Source organism: Sminthopsis crassicaudata, chromosome 1 (genome assembly GCF_048593235.1).
Source record: "Sminthopsis crassicaudata isolate SCR6 chromosome 1, ASM4859323v1, whole genome shotgun sequence".
In the NCBI taxonomy this organism is placed as follows: domain Eukaryota; kingdom Metazoa; phylum Chordata; class Mammalia; order Dasyuromorphia; family Dasyuridae; genus Sminthopsis; species Sminthopsis crassicaudata.
Window position 1 is genome coordinate 327,955,562 of NC_133617.1, and position 12,785 is coordinate 327,968,346.

Here is a 12,785-nt window from a genome sequence, read left to right on the forward strand (position 1 = left end):
AAAACCCATCTATGAAATCTACATTCTTATTACTCACTCATCCATCTCTACCTCTTCTAGGTCATCTTGTTAATACCCCAAAATGGCTAATGACTTTGAAATGTTTTTTTATCAAATGCTTACATATTAAAAAGCATACTTGTAAGAGAAATATTTGACCCATCACTTTCCAACATTTAAGTCAAAGAGAACCTAGTTATTAGAAAGTAGTGATGTTGAATTAAAAATATGGTTGGGAAATAAATACAAGAGGGTAAGAAAAGAAAAAAACATTAATAAGGATAATTGGTTGTAGATTTAACTATGATGAATGAGAAGAAGCTTCCAGGATTTCTTGGCAACCAAAATGCTGAGTCTATTAGTTATTGCTTTTGTTTTTATTTTAGGAGGAGGGGAGTTTTTTTTTAATAAAATGTATTGTATTCTTTTATATCTTGGAGATGATAAGGCACAAAGCTAAATGTAATTCAACCCATTCGCAAACTAATTATGAAGAATGGAATGCAAATAATGTCATAATTATTTTATTCAAATAAACTTAAGAATTATCACAATTTTGTAATAACAAAAATAATTCTGAAATATACCATAAATAATATATAAAATAACAAGCAATAGTTCTACCTACTGTGTAGGATCACAGATGTAAAAATGTAACAGATTTATCTTTGAGGCTATGTAATCCAACTACCTTATTTCATAGTTGAAGAAACTGAAGTTATTAGAAATTTAATGACATTCTCAGTCACAAAGTTAGTAAATGGCAGAGCAAGGATGGAGATCCCTTTTCCCTGACCTATAATGGTTTTCATAAAAATAATAATAGCTAACATTTATATAGTACCTTGGAGTTTGCAAAATACTGTTCAAATATCATCTCATTTAATTCTCACAATACTCCTGGGAAGTAAGTGTTATCATTATCCTTACTTTACAAATGAGGAAATTGAGGCAGACAGATTTAAGAATTTGTCACAGAGCTCAATTTGAATTGAAACTTTCTTTCCCCCTTTTTTTTTTTTTTGTAAGGCAATTGAAATTAAATGATTTGCCCAAGGTCACACACCTAGGAAGTGTTAATTGTTTGAGGCCACATTTGAATTCAGGTCCTCCTGACTCCAAAGCTAGTGTTCTATCTACTGCACCATCTTGCTGTCCCCAAAACCCTCTTGACTAGAGATCTAGTGCTATATTTTCTTTTTAATCTCAAAAAGCCTTAGGAGCTTTCTTTGCTCATAGTGTTGATGGGAAGGCATCAGGAGAACACCTGGAAGAGTAGCACCTTGGTGACTGCTCCCAGGAAAGCCTCTGTCATACATTAAACAGATAGGAGATAACATGACTTCCAAGCCCACAAGAACACATGCACCACAGGGTAGCTGGTGGGAGTAATCTGATTAGCATCAGAATGTATAGTGTAATGAGTAGAATCTGAAATGAATGCAGAAATAAAAGTTGGAATTTCTGATTATATTAATTTAATAAGCAATTCCTGCCAATTACATCAGGACTATATCTCCTTAGTTTTGGCACTAGACCCAAAATACAGGGGGAAACAGACTTTTGTGCATTAAAAACAATATTAAATAAGATCAATTAATAAAAAGAAAATAATTAATCAGAATGCAATATTGGGAAATCTGATTTCTAATTGGAGAAAATATTAGAGATTTTTCTGAATTGGGAGAGGAAGAATACATCAGTACAATTCCCTGATACCAGAAAAAGAGGTGTACCATTTCCCATCCCAAGTGTCTGTCAAAAGAGCCTGGAAATAGTGATTGAGCAATACAAGACCAATTTTCAGATAAGACACATCACCTCAAGCAACCACATTAGAAAATCTATTTAACAGAAATATTCCTTTAACTTTTTCCCCCTATTTACTCCATTGCAATGTCATAATAGAACATAGTCTCAAGTATTATTCTGTTTCAGACACCATCACTTATCATATGAATTATTGTTTTATTTTTCATAAACCTCTTTCAAATTAGCTTCTCAAATTTTCTCTTTAAAGGAAGGACTACATTTTATCTAATTCTGTGTCTTTGCTGAGAACCTTCATTTTATTCAGTAATATGGGTTTTGGCACACAATTTTTTGAAAAATGAGAGAGTGAAGACATTTGTGATAGATTTGGAAGAATTGCAAAGAAGATGAAGGCAAGAAAAAAATATATGACAGTGGGTGGTGCTTAAATAGGCTCACAATAAGGAAAACTTAGATCTGAGTCCAACACTTCTGCTATTTTCCTGTGTAACATTGGTCATGAAACTTTCCCTCTTGGAGCTTCAATTTGCTCATAGTGAATGTGCATAGCAATTGTTTCTCTTTTGGTCAGAAACCCTGAAGGTCTTCCCTTCCCAGATTGATTTTTTTTTAACTACTTAAAAGAAGCTATTCGCTGTCTCATATCTTACCTGTTGTTAAGTATGATCAGGCATTGCCTCGATCAAATTGAGACCTGTTAAAGATCTTGAGTTAAAGAGGACAAGGTACCCCACTGCATCCAGGGTCATCTCCAGTAGTCCTGATCCATTTATGGCTACTGGACCAGATGATTGTGGAAGAGAAAGTGAGGCTAGTGATTTTACACAATCCTCTCTCACTTAAGTCCAATTCACTTGCATGTAATGGCATCACCTCCCTAATGTCATAGTTATCTTTGAGAATGAAGGACAAACAACAATAACAACATTTGGTTGCTTGAAAGATATAATTGTGAGGCAAAGGTGGTCAATTTCTAAGACATACAAGGCTAAGTTCAAACAATCCAATTAAGTCTTCTCACAAGACAGAAATTGGCCTAGATCCATAATTGAATAGAAAAGGAACTGAGCTAGATTGAGAATTAAGTTACAAGATGAGTCAGTGTAGTTCCCCTCAATTTCCACAATTCTCACAATTCCTCATTTATGTTCTTAATTCTTATCTCCAGTGGAGAGTCCCAACTCTTTTTCTTTGTGGTTGGGACTCCTGCTAAGACATTAAGGAGCTAGATGTCCTTTGGAAAAGAGAAGAAGAAAGAATTAATGACCTCCCTCATCTGCCATCTATACCTAGGACCAGCACATGCAGCCTGGTCATTATGTAACTATGTAATTTCCCTTCCATTATCTCTCTTTTCTCCTCAAAGTTCAGGGAAATTTTCAATCTTATTAATCTTATTTTGGTTGACCTTGATTTGTACTTTGTTTTATTGAAAAAAATCATATCTAATAATTTTGGTCATTACTTTGTATTTCCTTGAAAGGGAAATAAAATTTCCCTTCCCCTCAAGAGACCATATTCCCAAATTCGAAAAAAAATTGCTTACATGAAGGAAATAATAAAATCATCAGCTAACTATCAAGAATCTAGAATGGTACATCAATAAACTGAAGCAATTCTTTTTTTTTTTTTAACAGAATCTCTCATACCTGCATTTCTCACCATTTAATTATTTTATATTGTTAATAAAAAAGTCTTACTGAAAATTAATCCTTTAAGAAGGAATAATAAAACTTTGATGACTAAGAAAAAAGAGTATGATATTTTCCCTATGAGAGAGATCTATAAAGAAGAGGCTTTTGAAACCACAAGAAGTCCTCCCAAATCTTCAAACTACTGGACAAGTTACTAATTTATGATGAAGCAGCTGAAAATTCCAATTCATAAGCACCTACTTTTTGAGAAAAAAAAAACTTATCTGTATTAATATTTTTGTGTGTCATTCATGTTCAAATATTTTGCTACCTCTCCAACTCAGCTCTTATAACAAAGATTACAAACATATAATTAACTAAGTGCTTAGTAAATCTTAATCATTCATTCCTATATACAATATTCCAAATGTTTTGCACATACATACACACACACCTCCAAAATAAAAGAGAGATATATACATTTTATGAAAAAGTTTTAATTTTTAATTTTAATAAAATTGTTCAAATTTTAGATGGGATACAACTACTTAGGTTAGGCATCTATTTTCAGAGTGGGTGATTTGCTAATAGTGATAGGTGGAGTGATTAATCTAGATGCAGCCTCTGACTCCTAAAGAATGCTAATGACCTCTTTATTTAGCCTTCTTGATTTACCTTAAATCTAGGGTATTGATAATCCCTTTGCCTAACTATATAAAATCTCACAGACCTCTAATTTATATGGGCCATCCCAAACCAATTGGATTCTTGGTCAGAGATGATTTCCTAATATTCAGGTACTTAAGCATGGATTTTGTGTCCTTGGAACAAATCAAAGTAAGACTCCCTAAAATGATAGCAAGGTAGAACGAAAGAAGCTATAACTCTCATTATTGGTAACTGGGTCAAGTTATATAGAACACACCTTCAATTCAATTAATGAAAGAGACAGTAGAGATTCTAAGATATCATGAGGCAAATGTTATAGGAGGTTCCAACAGATCTAAGGGACTAGGTAGAAGTGTAGTGCTAGGCAGGAAGAAGAGCTTCCTTGAAGTACATCCAATGAACAGAGTAAGTTACTATGTTGCTAGCTTTCTTATTCAACTAATAATTCTTGTTACCTAGCTTCTGTATTCAGCTGTTGCCTTGATACTGAAAGATTGAAAATGTAGCCAATTTCCCTCTAAATATTGGCGCTTTGAGTGTGTGGGGAGAGACAAATATCCAGTAGCATTGTCCTATTTGTAGTTCTAAAATGGAGAAGCAGCAAGGTGTGTACCTCTTTCATAGATGCATGTCCATTAATTAATTTTATATGTCATCAATAAACCTTTTAGTTAGTCCAATTTGGTTTTAGGTTTTCTGTCTATGTTTCTCAAAATCCTGGGATTTACCTAGTACAACTGGTATCTCACAGTAACATGCAGTCTACTTTCTCCCAAATTTTCATTTGTGTTCAATATCAATCTTGTTAATTTCCACAACCCTGTGCTATTATTGCAAGTAGCATTGTGGGCTTGATCCTTCAAAATGAAAAAACACAATTATTAATGTTTTCAAAAGAATTTTAGCTCTTGAAGGACAAAAGTGAAAATAAATACATAACAATTAAAATGTCTTCATGAAAAGTTCTCTAGCTTTAGAAATAATTAAATTAAATTTGGCAAATTATATTCACATAAATTTAACTTTATTAATTTTTTCTTCCAATTGAAGTTCTAAACAGTGTTTCACATTTTATCCAGCCAAAAATACCTTCCCATCTGCCCAGAGGCATATTTGTATTTCATTTCTCTCCTAACTTTCTATCTCCCCAGAACAAAATGTTTTCTGATCACCACTGATTATTTTCATTTATTGACTTCTATTAAAATGTAAGCTCTTTGAGGGAGTTTATCTCTATTACAGAGTACGTACTTTTTACATGCATGCATTCACAAGAGAAAAACAAAACATGGCAGAAAAACAAAACCTTACTCCTAGTACAGTTTCTTCATCTTTCATTCTACCAACATAAGAACAGTAATGAGTTAAACAAATCTGATAAGTTGTACCCCAGAACACAGGATATTATCATGAATATTTATTTAAAATATAAATGTACCACCATTGTCACTAATTATGAATTGCTCCCTAAGTTTAGAGTGTCAAGTCAAATAAAATCAAGTCATGAAAAATCAATAAGCATTCACTAAATGTCCATCACATGCCAGGAACTGTGCTAAGGATACAAAGAAAGGCCAAAACAGAACAAAATAAAACTAAACAATCTCTATTCTCCAGGACCTCACAGACTAATGAGAAGACATCATGCAATTAACTATGTACAAGTAATATTTATGCAGAATAAATTAAATATGTAGAGGAAAGGACAGCAGTAAGGGAGTCAGGAAAGACTATTTACAAAAGATAAAATCTTAGCTGGCTCCTGAAGACAAAATTGAAAGACAAATATAAGGAGAAAGAGCACTCTATATTAGGTATGAGATTGATGACAGAGTCATCACCTGAAGTGTCACATATTAGGAAATCCAGTGTCGCTGGCCAACCAAAGATGCCAAATTTGCTGCATCAAAAAATACTTAGAAGGTATGTAAGAAAACTTAAAAAATCAGAAGCAATGAGGTTAGTAAAGACTTTTAAAACAAAACTGCATTTTGTATTCAGTGAAGAGGTAATAGGAAACCACTGTTTACTGAATACTAATATGACATGGCTACACCTGTTCTTTAGGAAGATCCATTTGACCTATTAGTAGAGGATGGACTGAAGTAGGAAGAGACAAGGCAAGGAGGCCAACCAGCAGACTTTTACAATAATCCATGTAAAAGGTAATGAGTGCCTGCCCTAAGATGGGTGCAGAATCAGAGGAGAAAGGAAATCCTGCACAAGAAGTCTTGAGAAGGTAGGATTGACAGGACTTGGTCAACATATTGGATATGAGGAATGAGAGAGAAAAGGAGTGAAGAATCAAATATGACAACTAGATTAGGAACCTGTGAGGATGGTGGTGTCCTCAGTAGCAATAGGGAAGCCAAGAAAAGTAAATGATGAAATATTGTGATGTTAGAATTGAGAAGAAGGTTTGGGGTTTTGAATGATTAACTAATTAAAAATGCAGCCATTATTACTAATAAGACCATAAAACAAGCTTCCATTGCTGTGTGTGAGTACCAACTATAAAAGTTCTCATATCTTCACACTTTAAAACCTTGGAAAAAGGATATTCAAATCTACTTAAATTCTTCCAACTATACAGTTTTAGTGGATTTTGAACTTCTTTTTTGAAAATATAAAAGTCCAAAATCTACTTTTTAGGAATAGTTGACAATAGAAAACATGAAAATTTCTTAACTAAACTGCAACAAAAACCTTGAATAAAATGTGATTGTAATTGAAAAATTAATATAATAATTTAATAATCACAGTCAATTTGGACTTCTTCCATGTAAATATCCATGTGTGATAGATTATTCAGCTATGATTTCCTTCACAAGCTAATTGATTTCCTTCATAGGCTAATTATGCACTATTTCAAAGTCTGATTCTTTTTGTACAGAAAAATAACTGGACATGTATACATATATTGTATTTAACATATTTAACATGTATTGATCAACCTGCCATCTGGGGGAAGGGGTAGGGGGAAGGAGAGGAAAAGTTGGAAAAAAAGGTTTTGCAATTGTCAATGCTGAAAAATTACCTGTGTGTATATCTTGTAAATAAAAAGCTATAATAAAAAAAGTAAATATCAGCTACAACAGCCATTTAAACCTAGAATGGAAAGAAATAGGACTTAAAACCAATTAATTCTTAAAATTCCAACACCAAAAATAAAAGTTAAACTAAGATTATTTTTTAAAATATTTGTTACTTTTTTTATTTATAACAAATAAAAATATTCCAAGTTCTGATCCTCTCCCTCATTCTTGCCACTCCTTCACTCACTGAAAAAGCAAGCAATCTATTCATTATACATGTGTAGTCATGCAAAACATATTCCCATATTAGTCATATGATGATCAAAAATGCAAGAAAAATAAAGTGAGAAAATTATACTTCAATTTTCATTCAAAGTTCTTCAGTTCTTTCTTTGGAAGTAGATAGTATTTTTCATCCTTTGGAATTTTTTTTTGGATCATTGATCAAAGTACCTAAGTTTTTCACAGTTGATTATAATAATATTGCAGTTACAATGTAGAATGATTTCCTGTTCCCCTCACTTCAATTTGAATTAGTTTATATAGGTCTTCCCATGTTTTTCTGAAATCACACCCCACCATTATCACTTCTTTATAGTACTGTAGTACTTCATCACATTTATATACCACAACTTGTTTAACCATTCCCCAGTAGATGACCATCCCCTCAATTTCTAATTCTTTGCCACCACAAAAAAAGAATTGCTATAACTATTTTTGTACATACAAATATTTTTTTTCTTTTTTCTTTGATTTCTTTGTGGTACAAACCTATTGGTATTACATGGTCAAAGATATCACAATTTTATAAACCTTTAGCAGAGTTCCAAATTGTTCTCTAGGATGGCTAGAATAATTCACTACTCCACCAACAGTTTATTAATAGACCTATTGTTCCCTCATTCTTTTCAGTACTTTTCATTTCTGATAGGTGTGAAGTAGCAGCTCAGAGTTGTTTTAATTTTCATTTCTCCAATCAATAATGATTTAGAACATTTTTATGTGTCTATAGATAGCTTTGATGTTTTCTACTGAAATAAATTAAGACTGAAGAATAATGAAATATTCAATAACATTAGTCTTGCTTTAAAAAAATCATGATAAATATTTTAGTGAGATAAATATGAATTTTGTACTAAACCATAATTTAAATATTATTTACTTTATATATATACATATGTATATATATATATATATATATATATATATCTCATCCTCTTAAGTTTCTATATTTTCATGTATTTGATAATAATAATGATGGTGCAATAATGCATATATATAGTAGCATAGACTCAGAGTTGGAAGAGACATTAATCATTATCTATTTCAATTTTTATAGACAAGTGAACTGAGGCCCAGAAGTTGAATGTTCTTCAATATTACACAAGCAATTAATAAGTGACAGATTGAATCCAGACCCTCTTGCTCAAAAGTCCAGTTTCCCTCACACTGTACCACATTGGCTTCCCTTATTTAAAAATAAATAAATTTATGTTACTCTATATTTTTACTCAAAAGGGCAGTAATGCTCACAAAAGTCTGGACACAACTGGTTTCTTTGTTGAAGTTCTTGAATGGGCTACTATAGGATATGGTAGATCCTTCATCCCTGGAGTGTTTCAGATAAGAATAGTCTGCACTAGATGTTTGATTCAACTGCCTGCTATTTGAGACAATTTCCTTCCCTCTGTTATCACCAAGTGTGATTCATATAAACCCCTCTGCGACCATCCAGAACTCAAGAAGAAACTATTTGGCTTTCAAGCTAAAGGCTAAATTTCACCTACCAGTTTATGCCTTCCACCCCCACCACCACTGTTTGGACCCTAGTTTGTATATACATATGTAAATGTACACATATATGTTACAATTGGACTTGCTGGGCTTGCTTTGTCATTGGTTCTAAAATCTTGAAAGACACTAATACAGAATAATATAGGCAGTCAGCTAAAAGACCTGTCACAAATACATATGCTGTCTATGGAATGTTCAGGGAAGACTAGGACTTCCCTAGTCTTGTATGAGGGTTTACCAAGCTCCCTGTAGGATTTCTCATCCACCTTTGAAGTCTACTGCTAATCCAGATCTTGCCTGTGGCTCTAAGCAAGCTCAGGGGCCAAACCCTAGTAAAGCAGCCTTGACAGGCAGGCTAAACCAATTAAGAGTAACTTGACGGACCTCAACCCCATCAGTGAGTTAGGGGAATATTTATCCCAAGCAAGTGAAACTTCTAGAAGAATAGACAGATGAGAGCAAGACAGCTGAAGAAAGTACTAAGTGTTTAGAACTTGGCCAAACATCAAAGCTATAAAGATCATTTACTGCATCCTAGTCCATTGCCAGTTATCTTGACTTTAGTCTTGTCACTGGACAACAACAATGACTCTGGAAGAGAGAGTAAGGTTGATGATTTTATGCAACTCTGCCTCACTTAATTCCAGTTCACACATAAGTCAAAACATTGTCTTGTGATGTCATTGGTGCTCTTTGAAAAACAAAGCATATATATATATATATATATAGATATAGATATTGAACATAATTTCCTTGTGGACAGGAACTCTTTCATTCTTTCTTTATATCTCTAGCACTTAGAAAGTTACTTCAAATTAGTAGATACTTACTAAATTCATATTGATTTATTGATTGGATAATATTTAAAGACAACAATTTAAATTTATGGCAGAATGATTAATTGGAGGTGCAGCATCCACCTGAACAGAGGGAATAAAGAAGCATAGTTCAGTACAAAACCTGGAAATATATAATGGGCAAATATAGCATGCATGTGGATAAGAAGTACCAGAACCTGGTCCACTACTCCAAATTGGGGGCTTGGAAGTAGTTTATATGGTTTTACAACAAAAGGAAATAGAAAAATAAGAGGAATTCAGAGTACCCAGAATCAGGGTGTCTGTGCAAACTCTTATCTATTTGGGATCAATTTGAACCAATTTTAGGTGGCCCTGTGCTCACTGGGACAGCAGAAGTTTTCCAGGTTTACCCAGTGAAGACCACAAAGGATAGTTGGCATGTCCAATTTGAGTAACATTCTTTCTTCCTTAAATTGGCTGATTTTGATTCCCAAACAATTTCAGCCTCTCCTATATAATAAAGGAGCTCAAACAAATGAAAATGATCAGTAAACTGATTATTCATTACATTTCTATATAACTATTAGAGATCTTATTATTGGTGAAGTTCAAAAAGATTCATACAGGTCCTAGCAATTAAATATCACTCATAATGATCAAGGATACTATGAATTTGATCTCTTTTCTTACTTCAGAGATAGCAGAATCCTTTGTTACTAATTTACATCTAGGTTCTACATGTTAATTTAACAAATGTCTTTGAATAATGTAAGCTTTCAAGTTCAGTGTGTCAATGTTCAGAAAGTCAATATGGTACAAGAGAAAAACATTGCATTTGACAGGAACAAGGTGGCCCATCCTACTGGTCATTCGTTCTTCAACCTTAGACAATTCACTATACATGTCTGGTCAGTTTCCTTATTGTTGAAATTGAGATAATAGAGGTTTTTTCAGTTACTTCTTAGGGTCACATGAATTTATATTAATATACTATTCAAATATAACTCGAGATATATAGAAAGTCCTTCTACTCGTGAGGATGTCAGCCCCTTTATGACTTAATAAGGCCAAGAGAAATGACTAAGGCAAAGAGACTAAATGATTTAGACTGTGTGGGTCCTATGTAATAAGTAGGATTTGAACTCTAAAAACAATATTCTATTCATTACCCCCATATTATTTACAATAATAATTTTATATTTTATGCTTCATGGACTTTATGAGGTTACTTCTATCTCTCATCCATCAACCAATCAATAAAAATTCATTAATAACTTAATGGGATCATTATCATCTTGACTTTTGTCTTGCCAATGGTCTTCAAAGACTATAAAAAGGAGAGAATGAAACTGATGATTATGCAACTCTGATTCACTTAAATCCAATTCATACACAAATCAGAACATCATCATCAATGTTATTGGTCCCCTTCAAGAATGAAGGACAATCAACAACAATAATAACCTATTACCTACCAATTTCTGTGCCAAGTATTTTTATCCTCCTTTGAAACTCATAACAACTTTAAGCCAAAAAAGGGAGTAAATATATAGGATGACAGTGAGAATGGATGGATGGATCAAAGAAAGGGTTTTAGTGCAGTTTTGAGGAGGCAGTAGAGAAGAAGCTGATGTATAAGCAGAGATCAATGGCAAGTGAGAAAGTAGATATGATAAAAGAAGAAAACTGCCGAAGAAGACAGGAAGGGGATCAATTATACACAGAGGTATTTTCTTGGCAGAGAGATGGAACAGTTCCTTATGACACAGAAATAAAAGTGGAGATAATAGCAGAAAGCATCTGGGAAATGAATTGAGAAGGTAGGGAATGGCATCAATTTCATTCATTAAACTATGAGACAAATTTTTCAGTAAGGGAATTTGAGGAATAGGGGAGTATATTCTCATACTCATACTCATACATATGGAGGTCTGGGGAGGAATGAAAAAATCTTCAAAATGTTTGGTAGTGAGGTGATTGGAATAGTGAATCAATTAGAGAGGTGTAAAAGGATTTCATTACTACAATAAGTGCCCAGTTGAGATCATATAACATAAATTTGTCATAGATTCTGTCAGCATGATTGTGTGAAGGTGAAAAAAGCAGGATTTAAGATGAAAAGCTAGCCTTTTACCCAAGGAACACATATTTCAGAGAATACAGTAGAAAGAGGTATGGTAGCTAGGAACTGTGGAGATTGGAAAGACTGAGATTGGAATAAGAAAACAGGTGTGTGTGTGTGTGTGTGTGTGTGTGTGTGTGTGTGTGTGTGTGTGTGTGTAGGTGGGGCAAGGATAGGGTGTGGATGGCATATGGGGTTTTTATAAAAATCACTTTTCACAATTTGTTGTATAACCAGCTGAATCACTGGGTAGGGAGGAGACAATTCAGTAGGAGGTTATTATATTGATCTTTGCTAATGATTTCAGAAGGCTTATTCCATTAGCCCCACTTCAGTTTTTCAGTTCACTATGGTCTTCTATTACTTTTACTTACCTAACATAAAACAACATTAACAATAATTTGACCACCGTATAAATTATAGAAACACAGAATTTCTGGGTTGGAAGGAACATTAATAATGTCTAGTTTAATCTGCATATGAAAAGAAACCCATTGAGGCCTATCTCATCTAGTCTTTGCTTGAAGACTTCCAGTGACAAAAAACTACTATGAAGGACAAGAAAATTGAAGTTTTTCCTGACATGAAACCTAAATTTGTTTCTATCCAATGCTCCTGAAGTCAAACAGATAATATCTAAGCCCTTTCCCCACTGGCAGCCCTTCAATTTCTTAAAAATAATCACTGTCCCTTATAAGTGAACTCTTCTCCTGGTTAACATCTCCACTTCCTTTACTCGGTTCAAAAATGGCACAGATTCAAATCCCTTAATTATTCTGTTTCCCTTACCAATGTCCTTCCTAAACTATGCTGCCTAGAATGAAGTACAATATATAGTACATAATTTGGTATAGATGATGGGCAAAGTTGTTTTTCTGGATTCTTCCTGTTCAGTTATTAGGAAGAAAGTAATCTGTAAATCTAAAATAGAACCTCATCATCATTATGATCATTTATC